Consider the following 25000-nt stretch of genomic DNA (forward strand, 5'->3'; position numbering starts at 1 on the left):
ACTGATCAACAGATTTTTTTTTCAGTGGGAACGAGTATAGGATTATTTAAATACAAGGCAAAGACGCTACCAATTGAGCTAACAAAAGTCATAGAAAAAGTTGCAACCAAGGATATGCCACACTGGAGGAGATACTTGGGCTAGCCATTGCCTTGTAGACCAACGAGTTTTCCACAACTTTTCGCCCCACCAGTGGACCCAATTAATAGCATTCAATTGGACATTATCCCCACTGTAACCAGTAGAGTAGTGCCAATAGTGCACCTCACGGGGTGTACTGTAGGCATTACCTAGTTTGTAGTATTCCATCGGCCCCTGCCTGCTCTTACTTTATATTCCAATACTTTACCTGCGTCATTGTTCCCTCTCTTCTATCTTACTGTCCAACATAAAGTTCAAAGTATTTAACCCTTCGGGTAAATGGGAAATTAGGTCATGTTGGCCTCAATTACTCAATGAATGGAGTAAGAAATCCGAATGGTCATAATTTTTAAATTAACCTAATATTTTACTTAATGTGTTCCCTTACTGTCAGACTGACTCAGTATTGAGGAATCATCTGGGAACTTGTCAAATAGTATATCCTAGCTACACAGGCCCCAGCGATTGGCTTTATAAAACCCAAATCCACGCATCCTACCGTACTTGGTATATACAGTATGGGAAGCCGATGAAAAGCAGCACAGTGGGTCTGGAATATAGGAAAAAAACGCTAGTATGCAAGGCAGTTGCTAGCCCTGGAATCTCCTGAACTATAGTATTGTTTAGGTTCCAACTTCTTTCATGGCTTCCGTTAATCAGTTGGTAGAGGCGTTGAGTCTTGGGTTTGATCTTGATGTGTAATTTTATTAGTATTTTTATATCTGCTTTTGTTTATATATTCTCCATATTTTTTTAATCTATATGGTAGTTGTTTGTTTTTCATTTGCAACATACAATTACAAATATTTACAAATATTTTCTTTATATGGTTATGTTTCATAAACGCCATCCATATTCTGTTGGTTAAGAGATACTGTAATAACCAGTCTGGCATTTAAACTAAGACATTCGGTAAGATTTCATTCGGTTAATTTTAAGACTATCCAGCCCCAACTCTTGCAATCGCCAAATCCGACAGAAAAAAAAAATGTATAAATAGAAACTTTAGTTGAAGATCCAAAACGAATCCTCCGAAACTCACAGGTCTGATAGTAGATAGAAGTATTGGTCAACTCATGTCCGGCGTTAAGAAGACATCTTGTTGCAAACGGCCGAACTCCTCCCAAGCCATTAAAGAATGGTGTACTTCTTGGGCCGGAGATGCCTATCGGGAGTACTTTTAAGAACGGCGCTCTGAGCTCCTATCTCAACCTTGCTAAGCGTAGACGGGATACGACATTTAACTATGCTGTTTAAAGATGTCACAGCTCGCAGTTCGTACGTGATTTTGAGCTTTGGGTAAGGAGGAAATTAGGGCGTGTTCCCTCGACTCTTATCATGATAAGGAGCGTAAGTCCTCGCAGAGGAATTTCGATCTTACGCTGCCCTGAAGTGCGGCTGATTAGGAGGCGGCAAGTTGGTTTGAAGGCGAGTGGTAAAAAAACAGTTAATGGTGGAATAATTTCCTCAAACTAGCTACCACTTGGGTGATTGAGTATTCGAGACACGTCCTTCAACGCAAACAAGCATCTCTTATTTTTCTAAAGCATTCGGGCGTTGTACGTACATGAATTCTAGTGCATATTTCAGACCAGCATAGGATTTCCTTAGCTTTGGCCCCTCAATACTCGAAGTGAAAGTGGGTAGTTCTCGGTAATATGAAGCATTTACTCTCACAAAGGTTCCTTCAGCGAACATGAAGAAAAAAAATCACTGATATCCATAAAACCATAACCAACCCAAGTGGAACTTGTGAGTACTTTTATTAATGATGAAATCATTATTCTTTGTTAAACAATCAAGATTGCCCGCTAACCCCTTTCCTTCCACTCATTGTTTTCACGGTTCCAGAAATCATAATCTGGCGGTGAACGGTTTTGTTTGAGGAAATACTTAAAGCACTTCTCTTCTGACATCATGTAAAGATAGACGATACAAGGACCATTCGGGTTCCTGGACATGCATTGCTATCCTGGTTCGCATAGATGTTTTGAATATTCAGCGATCTCTCTCGCGGAACGAGAGGGAATCAGCAACAATAGAGAGAGAGAGAGAGAGAGAGAGAGAGAGAGAGAGAGAGAGAGAGAGAGAGAGAGAGAGAGAGAGAGATGCACTCACTGGCTTCATACCGATTTCGAAGGTTCATAAAAGTCAACTGTTAATATTGAGAGACTACGCAAGTTATAGGCGTTTTGGTATGATAGATATTTTTAATTTAATTATTACCAAACTCGTTTATTAATACTGTGTAAGCTACAAATTCTTTGCAATAAAAATAGTCAAAATCTTTTATAATTGGAACTGTATTTACAGTTGCAGCGCATAATCAGGAAGCTGTTATCTGTTTATTTTTATCTATTTTTTATCTATTATTTCTTTTTTTTTCATGATTTCTACGGTGGCATTGTTTTCTCTCATTATAGAAACTGCATAATGCAGATATTATAACTATGTTTATAATTGTGTGATTAGCTTAATGGTCGACCATGGTCAAATTTTACAATTACTCTAAGTTCTTATTTTGGAAAATCATATGTACTTCTGTGTACAGCCTGTAAGGCCATTCAACACCTAAGTGTAGCTTAGGTATGCTATCATGTAACTATTAGAAGGAAAATGAGGCTCAAATAATGTGTTAATCATGAATGTTGATACTGTTCCATAGAATTTCTCATGACTTTACGTATAAAATGCTTTGAACTTTTAAAATTCCTTTAAAACTATGCACATTTAGCTAATTATAGTCGTTACATAGGTAATATAGAAATTTTCTTTATTGTAAATATTGTTAATAGAATATAATCTTAATATTAGTTTAACATATCAATGTTAGAAATGTAAGAAAATCTGTGCTGTAAATTTTAATGATACTTGGATATTCTGTTGTTTGTTTGCCAATTGGATTAACTTTTAAAGCTTCATTAACTGCATAAATATCTTAGAAATTATACAGTTGTACCGCAGCGTGTAGTTATGCATGGATTTCAGTATGCATATTACATGAAATGTGCATTAATGGAGTATGAGATCCGAATGGCCATAATTTTTTTATCTGCCTAATATTTTGCTCCGTGTTTTCTCAATTTTCTCACTCTTACTAACTGTATGCCTTTATTACCAGACCAGTAAAGTAATGAGGAATCATCTGAGAACTTGTCCAAAAAAAAAAAAATCCTTTTCCGAGTCCATGAAATTAAGGTGGTCAGGTTTTGCTGGAAATATTTTGTTCCCTAAATCGGGACCTCATAAAGTTATACTACGCTTTAGACTAAATAGCATCCTGTGTAAAGCCCTCATATTTGTCTAACTATTATAATTACTGGTGATGTTATTATTTTGAAATGCTATTACTAAACATCTAACAATCCTAATGTGTATCACGAAATAAGTATAAAATATTCTGGTATCATAGGAACTCTGACATGTCATTTCGTTAAAGTATTATGCTGGTCTGTTGGCCTCTTATTCCTCACAATATTCTGCTACCTCAGGGAGTTTTTATACTGACTGAGTCCGAGGTTATAATATCTAATTCAACTCACATTCGTAAAACAATGAATTATATTCAGGTCTGACTGGACTGATAAGTATCATAAACGCGTCCTCGCTCGCCTAAGAAATGCCAAGAATCCGAGCTCCCCTAAAAAAAGAAGAAACTGAGAATTAATTGGTTGTTTCAGCGACCACTTGAGAGTTAACATTCCACGAGATAAGGTTATCTGCCGAATTTGAATTCACACCGAGCAAGCAATTCCCATTCTTTTCCCAGGCAACCAAGCGGATAGATTATGTCAACCCGTAGTACAGCAGACGTCGCTGGCTCATTAGCTTTGGATGCAGCATGCTTTGCCAATCATTGCTACCAGGTTATCAAGGGATTGACTGACGTGGGATGAGGGGGCCATGCTTTGGATATTGGGGTGAAAATCAACTCGCTCTCAAACCAAACCCGGGCTTACGGGATTATTATTATTATTATTATTATTGTTATTATTATTATTATTATTATTATTATTATTATTATTATTATTATTATTAACTCGCTCTCAACCCAACCCCGGGCGGGGATTTGGCTTACGGGATTATTATTATTATTATTATTATTAATTGTTAAGTTACAACCCTAGCTGGAAGAGCAGGATGTTATAAGCCCAGGGGCTCCAACAGGGAAAATAGCCCAGTGAGGAAAGGGAAAAATGGAAAAATAGAATATTTTGGAAACAGTAACATTAAAATAAATATTTCCTATATAAACTATAAAAACTTGAACAAAACAAGAGGAATAGAGATAAGTTAGAATAGTGTGCCCGAGTGTACCCTCAAGCAAGAGAACCCTAACCCAAGATAGTGGAAGACCATTGAGATTGACTGACAGGGAATTAGGAAATTCGTAGTTTCGTGTTTGTACTCGGCTGTCTAAAAGATAGATCTCAATTATTTCTGGAATTTGACACAGCATCAGAAGGATTATAAAAGCTTTATTTTCATATGAGTATTTGATTTAAGTTATTAGATTGGATAAAAGAAGTTTCATTAGTAATCAAGATTATATGAAAGGAAATTAGTTACAATGATTAAATGTATATATATGGGTGTATATAATCATATATATAGTATTTATACAGACACACATGCACACACACACACACACATATATATATATATATTATGTGTGTGTATACTGTATATTAAAGAGAGAGAGAGAGAGAGAGAGAGAGAGAGAGAGAGAGAGAGAGAGAGAAAACGATCTTGTTTTGGAACAGGGAGAACAAGAGGAGAGTTGAAAGAGAATGCAATAAAAGATGAGGAGATAGGAGGGGACAGAACGGTTAAAAGAAACAACCGACAAAAAAAAAAAAAAAAGGTGAGTGAAGTGTCGAGGGAGACGTAGAAGGGACAGACGCATTTCCAGCGTAAATTGAGTCTGCAAACCCCCGTTGTGTGACCAGAGCCTCAGAAAGTGAAACCAGTGTCTGTGGAATGCTTTTAAGAGATCGCTATGAACGCGAAGCTTAGAAGAGATGCCTATGTTTTATGCCTTCAGTTTTTTTTTTTTTTTTTTTTTTTTTTTCCAAGTTATTATTTGTTTTTTTGTGGCCATAATAGAAATTATTTATCTGTCATTGCCAAATTATAAAAACTAATAATAATTCAGGTAAGGAATTTCATAAGAATTAAAATGCAAACACATTTCATGAGGAATAAGTTCAATAAGGTATCATAACATGATTCTATGCAAGGACAGTGTGACGAAACTATTACAAATCCTTAATACTCATGGACTTAACCCGTCAATAATGACTGCTAAATATTTAGATAGATATGCACGCACACACGCACATACAGATTCAATCCTTCCCACCCTCTCCCCCTATCCTTCTCTCCTAACTACAACCCCTCTCGCCAGGATATGACTACTTCCTCTCCCCCCCCCCCCTCTACCTGAGGGACGGGGAAAGACCAAGTGACATGAAAGATATGTATATATATATATATATATATATATATATATATATATATATATATATATATATATATATGAGAGAGAGAGAGAGAGAGAGAGAGAGAGAGAGAGAGAGAGAGAGAGAGAGAGAGAGAGAGCCAAACTCTCGCTCTTTAGTATATAGAAATGTTCGTAAATTACAAAAAAGAGGCATTTGAAGAAACTAATTTCATCTAGAATCCTTGGATATTTCACATGGATTATTTCGATCTTCTGATACTTCGAAATTTATCAGCACATCTATAAACCGTCACTGTAATGCTTCTACAATTGTGTCAAAATGTGTATTTGTGGCACCAAGGGGAAAGATTGTTACATGCACATTTTGTATTTTGTCCTTTGTGTGCTTCTCTCAGTCACTGTAACGTTTTTATTTGTTTTATTATTTATTTACTAGCATATGTAATCTGCATTTCATAAACGGCAGGAAGTAAAAATTGGTAGTCTATTTTACGCGATTCCATGAAAATCACATTTCTTTGTTTTTTGGTATTGGATTTGATTTGCCCCTTTTTTAATGGGTTTTATTATTTATTCCCAGTACGAAAGAACACCTAAACAAGTAATCTTATTTACCTAACGCTGATTATTTCTTTTGATAATTGAATTAATTCGTAAACCATAGCTAAAGCTTTTCTTTCTAACAAAATTCCTGAAGTTGGTGGACATTACTAAGAACTTTTTGCATTTGCTGTTAAAATTGGCAATGATTGGGATGCTTCTCATTATTTGGGTGCTGTTTATGGAGAGAATATGGGTTTGAAGAGTAATGAAAATATTTCATCAATATGCCTAGATAATCCGTCTACACGCAAAAAGATTGTTTTCAATTATTTCATTCTACTATTATATCAGAATTAGAAAATTTATCAATCCAAAGGTAATTTAAATGGTTAGGCTGGTGTATCGTACGCCAGTTCGTTCTTAAGGCAATTCAATTCCTCATTATCTACAGATGCAATAAAAAACAGCATCTGTCACCTGTATTTCTCTTGTTCCAATGTTAAAACCAGGCGAGTGAAATCCCCTCATTATACATGCGCATCGTCATGTCTCGTCATTTCCATAATTAACAACATTACAGAACGAAATATTCTCTTTGATCAATAACTGTTCACTGTGCTGTCCTTCAACGGTGAAACCTTTTATCATTTAATGACTGTGGGCTGAATCCTATCGATTTCCTGTATGGCACCATCGGTGCAGAAATTATCAAAGCAAATTATGCAAATGCACTGTGAGGGTGTCTTGAATTTTCATTCACTTATTGAGTTATTGATACCTATCTCGATATATGGGTTTGCTCTCCCCTTTGTATTATTCAAGTCATATGAATTACTCAAAAGAAAGATCCTACTCCGTGGTGTGTTTTCATTGGCTATAATACTTCATATGTAAATTTGAATATCTAAATAAAGAAAAGGCTCCCAATTGCTGCACTGTAATTGCTCAGTGGCCACTCTCCTCTTGGTAAGGGTAGAAGAGACTCTTTAGCTATGGTAAGAAGCTCTTCTAGGAGAAGGACACTCCAAAATCAAACCATTGTTCTCTAGTCTTGGGTAGTGCCATAGCCTCTGTACCATGGTCTTCCACAGTCTTGGGTTAGAGTTTTCTTGCTTGAGAGTACACTCGGGCACTATTCTATCTTATTTCTCTTCCTCTTGTTTTGTTAAAGTTTCATAGTTTATATAGGAGATATTTATTTTAATGTTGTTACTGTTCTTGAAATATTTTATTTTTCCTTGTTTCCTTTCCTCACTGGGCTATTTTCCCTATTGGAGCCCCTGGGCTTATAGCATCCTGCTTTTCCAACTAGGGTTGTAACTTAGCAATTATTAGTAATAATTGATTGTTAGAATATGCATTCTTGATAATTGATGCTTCTGATTATGGTATTTGCAGTGTGGTTTATTCGTATATTAATTCATGACATATAGCCAATATTTCTCCTGATCTTGTTTTCATTCCCGTATAATTTGCTGATGTATGAGAAGTATTTGTAAGCATATTCGAGCATTTTCTTATATGTACAATATATGATTTGCTTATGTTATGTATTATACTGTTGTGTACGAGAGAAAACTAAGGTAGAGGATATTCTAATAATGAGTAAGAAAAAGAAGTGGACATGGGCGGGACATACAATGAGAATTACAGATGATAAATGGACATTACGAATAACAGAATGTGTCCATAGAGATTGTAAAAGAAGCAGGGGAAGGAAGAGAAGACGATGGATTGACGAGATAATAAAATTTGCGTGTATAGACTGGGTTTTATAAACAGACGTGAGTTGTAGGACATGCCTGAGACCTTTGTCCTGCATTGGACTAGTTACGACTGATGATATATGTAATATACATGTACACACACACATACACACAGACATATATGTGTGTGTATATATATATATATATATATATATATATATATATATATATATGCAGTCCTCTGAAGAAGTATCACGAAACTAGTCAGGACTTGATCTTATATTTCGTATTTTCATTTTCCTCTGTGGTTTTTCTGCATCTGAGCATCACGTTTTCCTGTGGTTTTTATGCATAAATATATATGGACAGTATATATATATATATATATATATATACATATATATATATATATATATATATATATATATATATATATATATATAATATATGTGTATATATAAATATGTGTGTGTGAAGTATATGTATATACATTTTAACATACGCCTTTTTCCTTTAGAGTTGGTAATGCCATAAGTTATCATCCATAAGGATTTTTATACAGATCATTTGATATAAGGCTGTTAACCCAACACCCTGCCTCATGGATATACAAGGGCTATATGTGCCCGTTATCCACACAGCGTCTGTGTATTTTTTATGGTTACCCATACTAATATCGGCTAGTCCCCATGATGCTTAATTTTGTTCATTAGGTATAAACAGAGAGAGAGAGAGAGAGAGAGAGAGAGAGAGAGAGAGGGAGAGAGAGAGAGAGAGATTATTAATGCCAAGTTCTAAGGCAGAACCGTGTGAGGTTCAAGGTCATTAAAAACTGGTCTGCAGAGACTCGATGTCGTTTTTCTGTCATTATTATTATTATTATTATTATTATTATTATTATTATTATTATTATTATTTTCAACTCGATGTCGTTTTTCTTTCATTGTTGTTATTATTATTAATATTATTATTATTATTATTATTATTATTATTATTATTATTATCATTATTATTATTATTATTTTCAACTCGATGTCGTTTTTCTTTCATTGTTATTATTATTATTAATATTATTATTATTATTATTAACTCGATGTGGTTTTTCTTTCATTATTATTATTATTATTATTATTATTCTTATTAACTCGATGTCGTTTTTCTCTCATTATTATTATTATTATTATTATTAATATTATTTATTATTATTATTATTATTATTATTATTTTTAACTCGATGTCGCTTTTCTTTCATTATTAGTATTATTATTATTATTATTATTATTATGATCATCATCATCATCATCATTATTATTTTTATGGGAATAAACAGAGGAAAGATTTTTTAAACTAAGCGTAGCTTTTAGGAAAAAATATAAATACACTATCGTACAAATTAGTATTTCTAAAACGAACCAATAATAGAATATGTTTTTTTTTTTTTATTCTGCTTTTCCTTCGTAGAAAGTAATATAAGGTTATTTAATGTACTAAACACCCTTAGTTTTTTATTAGTTTTATTGTTTTTTGTAGACTGGCCAAGTTTTTTTCCATCCATTGAATTTGACACTGTGAGAAAATTCTTTTATCACGGTAAATCTATCTATCTTCGTAAAAAAAACTTTGATTCTTTTATTGTGGCGTATCATATAACCTTTCCCCTCTCAAAGAACGGCTCTCCCATATTTTTTCAGAAGTTAGAATCCACATTTTTTTAAAACCATTGTTTTTGCATTCTTTATTTAGTTAGATATGTTGTTAATGACAACATCTTTATCAAAGCAGGCATAAACTAAAAGTGAATTCTGCTGCTAATAGCTTGGTATTGTAATAAACAATATCTAAGGCAAAATAACACCTTTAAGTGAAGGGTTGTGAACTCTTTGGGCTAATTAGACCTTTAACCATCGAGGTCAAACTAAGTCTCATCTGGCGTATGTAGCCTGTTACAAATCAGGTCATGAAGAGAAAATAAAAAGGGGGGGGGGTGGAATTGTGAATACTCCATGGCAGGTAGAATTCCTAGTGTATAATTTCCTCAAGATTATGTAATTCATTATGTAAAATTTCCTCCTGGATATATTTATTTCCTCACACACAACTTCCTGTGGGATAAGTAATTTGCATTGTTGAATTCATATAGAATTTAACTCGCGAGTATGTAATTTATCTCACAGTTTCTTTTTAGGTTATGTATATATATATATATGTATATATATATATATATATATATATATAAAATATATATATATATATATATACTGTATATATATAATATATATTTATAATATATATATATATATATATATATATATATATATATATATGTATATATACTGTATATATATATATATATATATATATATATATATATATATATATATATATATATATATGTATATATATATATATATATATATATATATATATATATATATATATATATATATATATAAAATTTTCAAGAAACTGCAATTCGTTTACGTCTCTCATGAATGGCAGGGGCAAGGGACCCTGACATTGTCCTGGTTAGCAAGACAGTGCCCTCGACTGACCATAAATCCATATGATCAGCGCCCAAGTCCCCTCTCCACCCAAGCTAGGACCAAGGAGGGCCAGGCAATGGCTACCGATGACTCATCATGTAGACCTATAGGCTCCCCCAAACCCCCATCCTTAGTTCATAAAGATGGTAAAGTTGTAGACACTACAAGAAACTATAGAGTTTGAGAGTGTCTCGATCTCCCGTCCAACAGAACGCCAGGCAGGGACGTTTCCAATAGACTACAAAAATGAAATATAATTGATCGAATACCTGCTTTGTCATGCAAATATTTATTGCACAACACAACAACAACCCCCCCCCCCCCCAGAAAAATAATAATACAGTAAATGGTGGAGATAAAAGTAGTTAGAAGAAAATGCAAAAACTTAAACTGGTTGTCTCAGAATTTCCTAGTTATATTTTAAGAAACGTTATACTTTTTTGATAATTAAAGTTTAACTACTGCAGAGTTGAAAGCGCATTATCAGCCTAGGCCATTTTCTATTCCGTAAAAGCTATGCATTGTTTTGTAAAATATACGGCAAGTCTAATCATTTTAATTACTCTTTCCACCTGAAATTCACTTTATTCTATACCTTGTTATTTTTGTTTCCATCCAGTGCCAATACTATAGGCTAACTATGAACAGACTATGTTTGCTATCTTAAAAAGACTCAATTATAGTCCCCCCTAACACTCGTTTTTGTAACTCATTTTCTATGACAGCGCTCGTAGCAGCTGTAAGCCTCAGGCTTGATGTTGAGGTAATACTTTATTATTATTATTATTATTATTATTATTATTATTATTATTATTATTATTATTATGAAGTAAGAACAATATATGGTTCAACATATTGTTTTTCATTGCATTCAAACTTTGATATATTTAACTTTTTGTCTGCACTCACGTTATTTGTTCGTCTCATTATCGTTGACGAATATATATATATATATATATATATATATATATATATATATATATATATATATATATATATATATATATATATATATATATATATATATACACACACACGTAAAATCACAGGGTAACGTGATGCTCAGATGGAAAAGAACCACAGGGAAAATGAAAATAACAAATATAAGATTAAGTCCTGACTAGTTTCGTGATACTTCTGAAGAAATATCATTATAATAGTCATGACTTAATCTTATATTTACTATTTTCATCTTCCCTTTGGTTCTTTTGCGTGTGTGTGTGTGTGTGTATATATATATATATATATATATATATATATATATATATATATATATATATATATATATATATATATATATATATATATATATATATATATATATATATCCTTTCACCCCAAAGTTATTCTGCGCCGTTTACCTGCGTGTGTGAAACATTTAAAAAGTTTCACCAGATACTCCATTTCTTATCTTTCATTCTGTGCGCTTCCTGGGTCGATTTTGTTCTGGAAGTTCATGTTTGAAAAGAAAATTCGTGCTTTAGGCATTGGTCTCTACTTTCTTTGTTTTAAAGATGATGCTGTTTTTACCGTCATCCACCACTGAAGTTCAGTTTAAAAAAAAAGTGTAAACGTTGATGTAAACAAAAATTGATAATACAATACAGGATGGTATCGATAATTTGGCGTTTTCCACACAAAATCACAAAGTCTGGAAGCAAGTACCTTTGGACCTGGGGTCCCTTTAAGTTTAACCGTCTGTCTCCGTGACGTCGGTTGTCAGTTGTGAATGAGCAGTGGCCGAGAGAGGTGCGTGCGTCTGTGTGAGGTGGGCTGCGCGCGCGACCCACAGTAGCTTGGTGAGGGTTGCTTCCTTTGCACTTTTATTCCCCTTGCAATATAATAGCTACGTTGCAATCTTGATCGCGTGTGACCGTTAGCGCAACTACCGTAGTACCTGCAGGTCTTGTGGGGGGAATTATAAAATAGTTCTTCAAGTACCCTGTGAATCAAAATGTGTTGTGTCAGTGCATATGATCGTGCTAATGAAATATCGTTAACTATGTGATTGGGTTGTTTAGTAATTCGCTATACAGTGGAGATTCTGTCCTGTGTGAAGTGCTTTCGTGAATAACACAAAGTGTTTGTTTTTATGGTGTGAGTATTGAGTTAATTTGATCTAAATGGAGTACAGTCATTCATAATCTTCGGTTATTTAGTAGCCCTAGGCCTATATGGCAGATTTCTTGGGTACATTTATTTTAGTCTTAAGTCACAATTGAAAACACGTAAAACTGCCGTTCTTGTGTTATAAGATTAGTGATGTTTTAGGAGTTGCTTATAATTAAGCCAAATTGTTAAGTGGATCAAGACGTGTGATGAAATCTTACGAGCATAGGTCTAGTACACTAAGCCAGAGACAGTAAGTATGGGCTTTTTAAAACATTGATGTTTTTGAAATTTGTTTAATCAAAGAGATGTGATACTTTTTATAGTATTTTAATAACACACACCTGTATACATACATACATTTTCACTTAACACAACCGTATAAGTAGTTGCCTGTAGATTCTTGTATCCGATAAGGGCAATTCAAAATGTCCAATTCTTTATAATTAGCCTAATCCTGTCATGTAAAATTCAAATGTAATTATTGCATTCTTTATTCAATATATGGAAACCAATAAAAAGAGTAACATTCAAGACGTTTCTTGAAATCTTACAAACATAGGACTAGTGCACTAAGCCAGAGGCAGTAAGTATGGGCTTTTTAAAACATTGATCTTTATGAAATTTGTTCAATCAAACAGATGTGTGATACATTTTATATTACTTGAATAACACACACACACCCTCTATACATATACATACATACATATTCATTTAACACAACAGTATAAGTAGCTGCCAGTAAATTCTTGTATACGATAAGGCCAATTCAAAATGTCCAATTCTTTATAATTAGCCTAATCCTGTTATGTAAAATTTAAATATAATTATTGCTTTCTTAGTACAATATTGTATCGAAACCGATAAAAGAGTAATATTTGAAGGTATCCACCGGAAATTAGTAAATACACAGAACTGTATACGGCTTGTCCGTTGCCTCCCGTTAGGTCAGTTGGCTGACTTATGAGAGACGGGATGTAGTGTTTGGCCAGGTCAGTGAGCGCTTTGTGCTTACTTACCCCTTTGTAGGTAGGTCACTCATTATGTTTGCCCGTCCCATGATGTTTAAAGGGAGGGGTGCTGAGGATTTTGTGTTAAAATGTTACAACTATGTTTATTTTTAATAATTTATCTAATTGTAATAGTATACTCTATCTTTTTATTCATCGTTGTTGATTAGTGTCTCAATTTAGAAGGGCAGTTGTTTAACCATTTGGTTTGTGATGATTGATAAATTATCAGGTTTGCATTTCATTACATAATGCATCAAGGCCAACGAGAACTTTATAGGATAGGCCTAAACGGTTTTATGTCCCGATTACTAGGCTATTCATGGTGGTAGGACGGTTATCCTCAAATTTTCGTTTCAAATGTTTAAAAGATATTCAAACACTCCAGTTAAACGGTTAATTCATTGTCTCCACTTTCTAATTTTGACCTCCACCACATTTCTGACGACCCTTCTGTTCAGTAAGCAATTCAGACGTCTCTCCTTTCTTCCTCGTTTCTTACTTTCTATTCTTCCTCCTGTTACCTATTCATTTAGGAATCTTTTTTTCCTAGCCGGTTTTTGCTTTCTCAGTTATTCCCACCACGTCATTTGTTTTGATCGTGGAGTCTCGCGCTTCACCTTTTCATTCCTCATAAAAGTTTTAAAAGATTTGTTTTGAATGGAGGTCACCCATAGGCTAAATGTCCTGCGGTAATACAAAGGCAAGTTGATGGTTTAGTCCATAAATCTTTGAATGGGAATTAGGTCATATATATATATATATATATATATATATATATATATATATATATATATATATATATATATATATGTATGTATGTATGTATATGTAAATATGCATTGCCATGATCAGGTTGGTTTGTTGTAAGCGATCAGACGAAAATATCCCACCATCACAAATCCTCACTTACTACCGAAGTGATGAATTCTGGTCAAATCCCAGACATGAGTAAGGACATGTCTGAGGCACTTGCTTTGCAGTTCCTAGAAACGGCTGCATCATTTGTTGTGTGTGTGTATATATATATATATATATATATATATATATATATATATATATATATATATATATATATATATATATATATATATATATATCTTTTCATTGTATCGTGAACAGCCTTGTTTTATCACTTATAGTTGGTTTGCTTACACACATTTTCCTATTCTAGTCCTAGACATTCGATGTAATATATTTAGACGGTGTATTTTTTGTGTATTGATATAGTTTTATTTCTTTAGTGCCCGCATATTCTCAATTTAGTTTTTCTTCTTTTGTTGTTGGTCTTGCTGAACCTACGGTCGTAAAGTTTTTCTCCTCTCAGTTTCTCTGAATATACCATATTTAGAAGACAAACTGAGAAAATAACTGCTCTGCTTTTAGTTTGCTGCTGGAATATAATATACATTGTGGCCATGTTTTGTGCCCTTTTCATAGTTTGTCAATGGATTGCTTCAAGGTCTAGCTCTCAGACAAACCTTTTTCTATTTCTGGTGGAAAGCAACCGATAATATGGGTGTCGTGTTTGTCGGAAAATGAATCAGAAGTCTAGTCGTTAATAAGTTCTAATCAGCAACCGTTTTTATTTGTGTGTGTGTGTGTTATTTTCTAATGCTTGCCTATTAATTGAGAGAGCTGATGTCAGTTTGTAGTGTTGGAGAGACTGGATCTTGAGATATGCAATTGTGCCTCTTGTTGACCTAAATATGGCCAAGATAAAATATGAATATTCCAAAACTGTTGCTGAGAACCAGATTTTTAACATCCTCGCAAGGGGAAATGTTGTTACATTGTCACTTGTGATGTTTAACATTTAGGCCTATAGCTGTTTATATTTTACAACAAGAAAAAAAAGCAGCACGGGGAGAAAAGCATCGTTGTATATAGAATTCAAAGATTTACAGACTCTTTGACTTTGGTAAGGTTATAGAATTCATGATAAGGAAATTCCGCAATGTTACTATGCTGTGGCAACGGTTGCCTAGCTCATACCTGACATATTTAATAGACCTGTTCCTTGAATTATTAGCCATTAGCTAAAGATAAATTTAAAACCCGAAAGTTGTATATCTCTACTTTCTCTCTCCATTTAGTTTATTCTTTTGATATATACCAATCAGGACAGTCCAGAGCCTCATGCATCGATCTTTTCCTCTACTTACGTTCGGCTGTTTTATATTTTCTTATATTTTTATGGCAAGGAATCTGAGTGGTCAGTTACTAAGATATAGTTTCTTAAAGTAAATTAGTAAATTATTTAAGTGATTTTTTTTCATCTTGTACCCCAATTTCACTTTCTTCAACAGAGCAGATCATCTATTTCTATCAGAATGAAATTTTTATGGAAAAGTTTTTTTTTTTTTTTTTTTTTTTTTTTTTTTTTTTTTTTTTTTTTTTTGTCCGGGTAAGAACTTCTGATATCATTCCATTACATGAAAAGACGTGTCTTTTTTTTTAGTACTGTATGTAGAGTATTATAAACAAATAAAATCTGTGACTGCTACACCTGGCTCTTAATTCTTTATATAAATTCCGCAATTATATGCAGGAATCAAGAACTTAAATTAACAAATGTCATTCTCACCTCGTGAGTTTAAGCCAGTCTCGAAATCTGTGACCGAACTATCACTCACTGGGTGACTTTTATTTGTATTTTTTTTTTTTTTATAATTATTGTAGTTGAAGGTTCATTCAACTCTACCCGACCTTCAATATCTCTCTGTCGCTAAGTATTATTACATAGTGACGTGATTCATCTCATAGCTTATCCATTAATGTACTGGTTGTTCAACAGTTGTAGATGTGAATATTTTATGGTTATTATTTCAAAAGTATTTTTTTAAATGTATTATTGAGGGGGATTCGAAGCGAGGGATATCAGTGTGTACTAAAAAGTGAAGCGGTGACTATAATTTCTAGCAATATGTATTAGAAATAGTCTTTATTTTCAATCTGCAGTGAATTATGTAAATGCATGGTCATGCCATCTCATTTACAGTGAAAGACGGCATTGTGTGGTAAATATCTCTTGCAAAAATTTGCTAAGGTGTCATGCTATTTTCAAGTTTAAGCCCAGTGAATTTTTAATGTTATTAACCCTTTCAACCGTTTTGCTGGAAAAAAAAGTTTTCTCAGGTGTGCATATGCCTGTTTGCATTGGCATGTGAACGTGCCCTTCATCTCGGCTTTTATGAGCCGTTGCTACTTGGTTTAATGACCATGGCGCTCTTAAGGAAGAAGATAGTGCCATCTTACCGGATTTTTATATATGAGGTTGCTTAGGAACTCGATGCTCCGCTGTCACCAGAGTAAACGTGTGTCTAGGATAGTCCAGAATCGTTGTTTTGACGCATGAGTAGATTTTCTTATTACACTTTTATTGTATTAGCTGAGGTTCTCGTTTTATTATAGAGGAAATTTTGTGACACTTTGGGTGTTGTTTTTTAAATACTTGGCAAATTATATTATGGTATTATACTTTTGGTTGTATAGCTTACATCTGAGAGAGAGAGAGAGAGAGAGAGAGAGAGAGAGAGAGAGAGAGAGAGAGAGAGAAGGTACGGTTACTGTAAATCTACATATCCAAAGCCCCCCCTCTCTCTCTCTCTCTCTCTCTCTCTCTCTCTCTCTCTCTCTCTCTCTCTCTCTCTCTCTCTCTCTCTCTCAAGGTATTGTTACTGTAAATCTACAAATCCAAAGAGTCTCTCTCTCTCTCTCTCTCTCTCTCTCTCTCTCTCTCTCTCTCTCTCTCTCTCTCTCTCTCTTTGTGCATATTAATAACGAATTCACCTTGTACTTGAAGCTTGGAAATTTCCAGTTGTTCCGGTATTTCCTGACCCAGGCAGAAACTGTATGTACCCTTGAAGTGCTTTCACTCGGGGACTTTTTACTCTCGCTTCCAATGTAGTAATCATGTTGTCTTTTGCATTCCTTTTTTATGCAAAGATTTATGATAGTGAATTTTGCCAAAAGAATTACATTATGCTACTGAAGTAAAAAGGTTCTCTCGAGCTTTTTGCCGAATAAAAAAAATAGTTATAATCAAAATGAAGATAGGATAAAAATGACCATAGCTTACTTTATATACAATGGCTGTCCGCTCTTATGATCAAGTTCACAATTATTATTACTTGCTAAGCTATAACCCTAGTTGGAAAAGCGGAATGCTATAATCTGAGGGGCTCCAACAGGGAAAATCGCCCAGTGAGGAAAGGAAATAAGGAAACTACAAGGAAAGAATTAACAATTGAAATATTTAATTAACTAACAAATTTTGATGATATGGTCTAGCACTTTTCATATTAGGGTTTTGCATCTAGTTATCCAAATTTGTAATATTGTTAATTATTTTGGATGATTAATGCATAACAATTTATTTTGTTCTTTGTAACAAAGTCCATCTCCCAGCTTGAGGCAGTTTTCGTATATGCCAAGTGAAGATAACTTGGGTCTTAGCGTTTGGACGAGACGTAACATTCCGATGGTCTGGTCTTGTCCTGACCATTGCATATTACAGTAAATTTGTTGCCTTTTAAGCACAGTGCAAACTACTTTAATTCTATGTACAACACTATCACCTTAGGATAAATATTGATAATTTTCTTTATTAAGTGTAATTATGGAATAGGCTTTCAGTGGATGTTGAATTAATAATAATTACTGTAAGTGGGTATTCCCCTATGCAGACATGTTTTATTTACAATAACGACATTGGTTTTGGGGTCTCTGTAAAATATTTATACTAAAACTCGGCATGTTACATAATAAATGTAGAAGAATCCTTAATTTTAAAAGGCATTATACAAATTATAATGCTAATTTTACTTTTTATTGAAGATTTACAAGCTTCATTAAAGTATAGCATGCTTAAAAGTCCATTGCATTACAAACCAACTTCTACAAAATAATACCCATATATAAACAAAGAGCAACCAAGTAAAGGTAATTTAGAATAAGTATTTTATGCAAATCTAATTTTTATTTTTGATAAGGCAAGATGCTCAGCTTTAATTTATGGACATCAACATCACACCTGCCAATACATGAAGACAACTCCACACGTAAAAGAAAATATTATAAAACATCCCAAATGTTTTACGGTATAGTACAGTTGGCTTCATTAATTCCGAGACACTTCACGGGAAGCTAAGGGGACGTCAGTGTACCGGAATTAATGAAGCCAACTGTACAAACACCCAACCGCATATTTTGAAAAGAATCGTCATTTAGATTCCATTGATGTACATTTTCGTAATATCTTCCAGTGGGGTGAGAGTCCGATCATCTCTGTAAATATCAGAATATTTTACAAATAATATTTAGCATTCATAAAATATAAGGCATAATTCTTTACTGTCTTAAAACAAATCCATGTGACGTAAAGTATTAACTGATGAAAACGAATTTTGAAGTTGTGATCACGTTATAAGTGCGGACGATTAAAAATATTATTTTTGTTGAAAGTGGCCTCTATGCCATTAATTAACTTAACGTAAGTTATACCAATTACTCTCCAGTTTCAGATCTACTATAGTCAATTCTTTTTAGTGAGGCAGATGTGCTCTGACTCGCAGCGGTGCCCTTTTAGCTCGGAAAAGTTTCCTGATCGCCGATTGGTTGGGCAAGATAATTCTAACCAATCAGATAGCAGGAAACTTTTCTGAGCTAAAAGGGCACCGCTGCGAGTCAGTGCGATTGCGCCTCAATAAAAAAAAAAATGAGTATAGTTATTCATTTAGTGCATTGGATAATCAATTTAACATGGCATGCAGTATGTTTATACTCAAATGCTTTATTTTTAGCCCAATGTTCGTGTTGCTAGAATTACGAAATTTAACCAAGTATTACAACTTCCTTGTATAATACTAGGCCGAAACTACGAGAAAAGCCATTTAACCTCCTTCATCTGAGAATCTCAAAATTCATATAGCCTACCACTTGATCATCAGGTTAATATAACTCCTATACGGTTCCAACCAAAATAAGTTGTAGGTAGAAAGCCATTTCAAGCCCATAACTGTTCATGCGTACATACTAACCACCATTTATTCTTGAATATACTTAACATGTGAACAAAAAATTTAAAATTTCCAACAATCTTAGAGAGAACTGTGGAAGAAGAAGGTTAAACAAGCTGACAATCTCTGCATTCAGCTCTCACACTTCCCTTTAGGCGATTCAGATGAAGTGTTTGATTTGTGGGCATTTCTTTATGGATATTTGAAGTTTCAACCAGTGCCTAATATATTCTACTTTACAGTAACTGGTGACGGAATCCGTGATGGAACCTTTTGACTTTTTATTGATGTTTGCTGATGCAAGTACATAGGTTACGATCTCTCAGAAAACATCACTACTTGATGATGGTCCGAGTGTTTAATATTTTTTTTGTATGTCTTTGTAAATATATCAATAACGAAAATTCTATTTATATTGAGCGTATGTATAAGAGATTTCATTCTTGCTGATGTATAGATGGGAGTATGATAATAAATCTTTGGTATTGTTTCTATGAGAATTCATATTTTCATTTGAAGAGAAAATGCTATTTGTTTTAGAAATTTTACGGGATGCCTCAGTAGTTTCAGTAATTATCGCAGCAGAACCGGTCTTCCTTTCGCAAGTAGCACATCATCTTCAACGTATGCTGTAGGCAAGCTCTTATATCTCGACAAATATTCAGCCTAGAATCGAACAATGAGAATGCAAACATTCTTTTTTCTCACTGGTAGCTTTATTTAAATTTTACGAACAATATTGATGATAGTAATGAGATTGTTATTCTTTTTTTATGAATATAGCCTAAATAGGCTGGAGTTTGATGGAGGGGGTTGGGTGGTTTTTTTTTTAAGCAGGGTGGAGAAATGATGATGAAATTTTTTTAATTTTTGAAATATTGTGAAATGTTAATTTAAAAACTATACATTAAATAGTAGAGAGGTCAGGCTATTTTATGACAATGAAATATACCTGATAATTTCTTAGTGGAAGCTAATGCTTCCATTCCCACACAATCATCCATCCTTCTCTGTACCTGTAAGCGATCACTTGTGCTGTTCAACTACACCTCGAATCTATTTTTCACCCGCTGCTCATGTGAAAGGTAACCTTTCGGATCTTTTTAATATTTTAGTCATATTTATATCCCTACATAGTAAAAAAAATCAAAACAACGTTGGTGGTAGGGTCAAAGCTAATTGGACATGTTACGAAGGGGCAAAATATGATCAAAATAAAGTCTGCTTCACTTAAGCACTTCTGTGTTAATTCTTGTCTAAGTGCCAGACATTCCCTTTTGAAGTGGAATGTGGACAATAGGTGTCCCAAAACAGCTTCGCGGAGTCCTTTTCGAATAGACACTTTTATGTGCTTAAATGTATGGTTTTGTGGTTGGTATTGTACCGTGTTTCATAGTGGCATGTTTTCTACTGCAAACATCTTTTAACTTTTTCTGAGGAAATTGATCCTGTATGCTGCTTAGTAGTGATGAGTTAACTTTTAGTTTGTCGTAGAAATTCCATTCTAATCAAAAGTTTTAAGGTGGATTTTCACCAAAAGCGTTTTCATAATAACCCAAAGTATATTGGAGTAGACATTTAGCCAAACCAGATCTTCCAGGGAAAAAGAAGGTCCACTAACTGCCTTTACATTTCATGCAAAAAGTTTTCATGCTATATCCCTACTGGTGCAAAATTGATGACGAAATTTATATGTCAGGTATCCAGTGTTTTTAAGCAGCTTGTAGTTCATAAAAGATGCAGTATAGTCCTATGTTAGGAAATGTAGAAATAACATGGGACCTTCGTAAAGGTTCTCTATATGTTTTAGTAGTGGCCTTTTGATAACAATTTCAGGATCAGTACTTTTTTGTTTAAAGTTATATCATGACCTTCTCACTTCAAAATGTTACAGCAACGCTTCTTATTCGTTGTGGTGTGCATGAGTAGGTAGAAATACAAACTTTTCAAACAAGAACTATTTATGCAGTATGTGCAAAATAATATTTTATAATTGCAACTTATAGAAACAAAAACTAATGACTCCAGGTTTTTAGTAATTCGTCTGTTTTTTTCCATGAATGTCCCCTTAAAGAGGAACAAGAATAATTCATTACCTCTGATGTGCCTTAAAAAAAGACTATAGGGCATATTGGTCCATAATTCGTCCTCTAAGCTCAGTAGAATCAATCGTGAATTTTTGGTGTCAGAGATAATTAAACGTTACTAATTTAGTATATCGACTTTTTTTTTTGACATTTTACCCTTGCATGTTCCTTATAATTGGAATAGTCAATTTAGATAAACACTAAGGAAGCTCTTCAATCGTTCACACGTTAGGATGCTTGGAATTTCTTGGGTGAAAGGCAAGGCCTGTTATTAAAGATGCTGCTGCTGCTATTATTTTTTTTTCCACTTTGGTTGGTGTTTATTAACCAAAACACGCACCCTTGGCAGCTGTCACTATCGTAATATTGCCATTACGAAAGGTGTTTTTTTTTTTAGTTTAATCCAGGGTTTTGATATATATATATATATATATATATATATATATATATATATATATATATATATATATATATATATATATATATATATATAGATTCTTATGTAAAGTAAATTTCACTAAAAGAACGAACAAAGTATAAAAAAATATCCTTTTAGAAGCTCTTTTAGATTAGTTATTTAAATCAGGATTGGAAATAGGTTACTAATCAGTTATCTTCAGGAGAGATAATTATTAATATAATTATTGTTGTGAATTTATGTTAAAACATGCAATGTATCAACAATTTAACATAACATTCAATGTATAGGACTAAAATATGTTTATTCCTAAACACTCACTAAAAAGTATTATATATTCATGCCGTATTTGAAACCACGCCATGGAAGAAGGTAAGCTTGTCAGTGATATTAAACTGAATCGCATTAACATTATGCCTCTCACGAGATTTCCTCACTAATGGATACTCATAATGGTTAGTGGAGAGATTAGTCAAGCTAATGACTTGAACCTTACTTTTACTCAGTATCATCCTTCCGGTTGCATTTATAAATTTCATTTTGTTTCATTTTTTATACATTGGTGCGTAGCCTATTCTAGATTTTCGTCTTGCTGCAAACAGATAAATAATTCGCATTATTGTTTATATATTCAATGAATGGATTTATTTAGAAATTCTTTTTGTTTTGTCAGCTAGTATTTTTATTATTATTATTATTTTTTTTTTTTTTTTTTTTTTTTTTTTTTTTTTGTTAAATCTTCGTGTGAAAATGTTCACATGTGCCACGCTCGTGCAGCCTTTCATTTTCATGACATGAGAACATTTTTATGTTAACTAATAGATCGGTTTGTTTCATAAACTGGCGCTGCAAAAAACAATGTTGGTTTGTGTCTGTGTTTAGATTTTTAAATACAGCTTTTTAACATCCCTGTGAATTTTTTTTAAAAGGTATACTATATTGTTTACTTCCAATACGCCAGGGTATTCAACATAGGCCTAATGTATTCACGTATCTACCTTTTCTCTAGTAAAACGTTAATATTTCAATGTTTTTATACGGATAAAAAGTCTCTCTCTCTCTCTCTCTCTCTCTCTCTCTCTCTCTCTCTCTCTCTCTCTCTCTCTCTCTCTCTCGAAAATTTCCAAATTGATTTCAGTGACAGTAAACTTTCCCTAAGAGAAATGATAAATTTAGCCGTTGATATAATTTGGAATGTAACATTTATTTTTACAAAAAAAAAAAAATAATTTTTACAAAAAAAAGTAATGCTAATAATTTTGTGAAGGAGTTTTCGATACAGTCGAAGGGTCATGTAAGATTTTGTATGATAATAATGTAACAAATTATCTTGTCTAACCAATGCTTGGCTTATAGTGTATGATGACGCCCTTGATTTCAGAAAAAATATTGTTTCTGTCCAGTGGAAATTCGTCAGAGCGTTAAACATTCCCATGTCTTTTTATAGGTGCATGGAAAATTGGATGAACTAGGCGTGATACAGTTTGAAAAAAATATATTAAAAATGAATGACAAAATAAAGATAGAAGGAATGCGGATTGCGGTAAAAATTGTGTGGCAAAGAGAAATTTTAAAAAAATAACAAAGAATCGTCGCTCAAAAAGGTGAATGGGAAGAGGAAGAGGAAAAATTCCGAAGGTTATGTCCGCTTTTAAAATACCTTTGGAACGCAAAAGTTCTAAATCTGTCGGCGGAACACGGACAGTTATATCATTTTTTATGTTTCATATCTCTTCACTTGCCTGATAGAGAACGGTGTAACGATTTAATTTAAGCATTTGGCAATAATTGGTTGTGTGTGGTTTTTAATTAAGTATGAAACTCAGTGTACATTAAGACTAAATTATATAGAATGCCTTTATGGTCTGTTTGGTTAGGATTTTCTAGTGGATAATTTTGTCTTTTTAACAGTTTTAAAGAAGAAGAGTAGGATAATTTTGGAAATAGATTGATATCCTGTTCGTTATGGGATAGGTGTTATCCCAGGTCGTCACTGCGTACCAGATTCAACTTAGGTTACCTATTCCCACCAAGGGGAAAAGTAACCGTATTCTGAAAACTTTTTATTGTTTCTGATGAATGATGAATGAATGATTTGAATTTATCTGGCATCCTGACATTTATTGTTTCTAAACATCTTGAAAGATGTTTATTGTTTCTAAACATCTTGAAAGATGTTTATTGTTTCTAAACATCTTGAAAGATGTTTATTTTTTCTAAATATCTTGAAAGATGTTTATTGTTTCTAAATATCTTGAAAGATGTTTATTGTTTCTAAATATCTTGAAAGATGTTTATTGTTTCTAAACATCTTGAAAGATGTTTATTTTTTCTAAATATCTTGAAAGATGTTTATTGTTTCTAAATATCTTGAAAGATGTTTATTGTTTCTAAACATCTTGAAAGATGTTTATTGTTTCTAAACATCTTGGAGATGTTTATTGTTTCTAAACATCTTGAAAGATGTTTATTGTTTCTAAATATGTTGAAAGATGTTTATTGCCTCCAAACATTTTGAAAGATGTTTACTGTTTCTAAATATCTTGAAATAAGCAATGCTCTGTCAAAAGAAGTAGATAACATTGAAGAAAAACTTGATAGCTACAGTAGTATGTGAAACTCACTTTTTTATAGTAACAGCCAGGTAGTTTTTGCTTCGTATCCTGAAGATAACTCTTTATTTGTTGCATTGAAAGAGTACAAGGCTTTGGAATCTCTCTTTGATTTGCTGGTCATTCATTTCCGTTACTTACATATTTGTGAGAATATCGAAGAGCCGTTGGTTGAATTTTATTTCAGTTTTTGAAAGTTTGCTAAATAAGTCTTACTTTAGGTTCCAAGATTATGGTAGAAAAAAAGAAAAGGTTTTTGTTATAAACGCTGTTAGTTACTCCGGTTATAATCTTTGTGTTCATGTTTTTTGTTATATTTTACCCTCATTAAGTTTCATACATCCGCA

General features: G+C 33.2%; 1 protein-coding gene across 6 annotated transcripts in view; it reads left to right on the top strand.

The window, feature by feature from the left end:
* The window catches only part of LOC137631213 (EGFR adapter protein-like), a 1066467-nt gene that overhangs the window by 356052 nt on the left and 685415 nt on the right, over positions 1 to 25000 (top strand). The window contains exon 1 of one of the 6 annotated variants that reach the window (XM_068362964.1): positions 12178 to 12196. The exons of the other annotated variants lie outside the window; for them this stretch is intronic. The gene's annotated coding sequence lies outside the window, so the exon portion shown is untranslated. Of the gene's footprint in view, positions 1 to 12177; positions 12197 to 25000 lie in introns of those variants that run through there. 6 annotated transcript variants of the gene reach the window in all.

Source organism: Palaemon carinicauda, chromosome 39 (assembly GCF_036898095.1).
Source record: "Palaemon carinicauda isolate YSFRI2023 chromosome 39, ASM3689809v2, whole genome shotgun sequence".
Taxonomy (NCBI): Eukaryota; Metazoa; Arthropoda; class Malacostraca; order Decapoda; family Palaemonidae; genus Palaemon; species Palaemon carinicauda.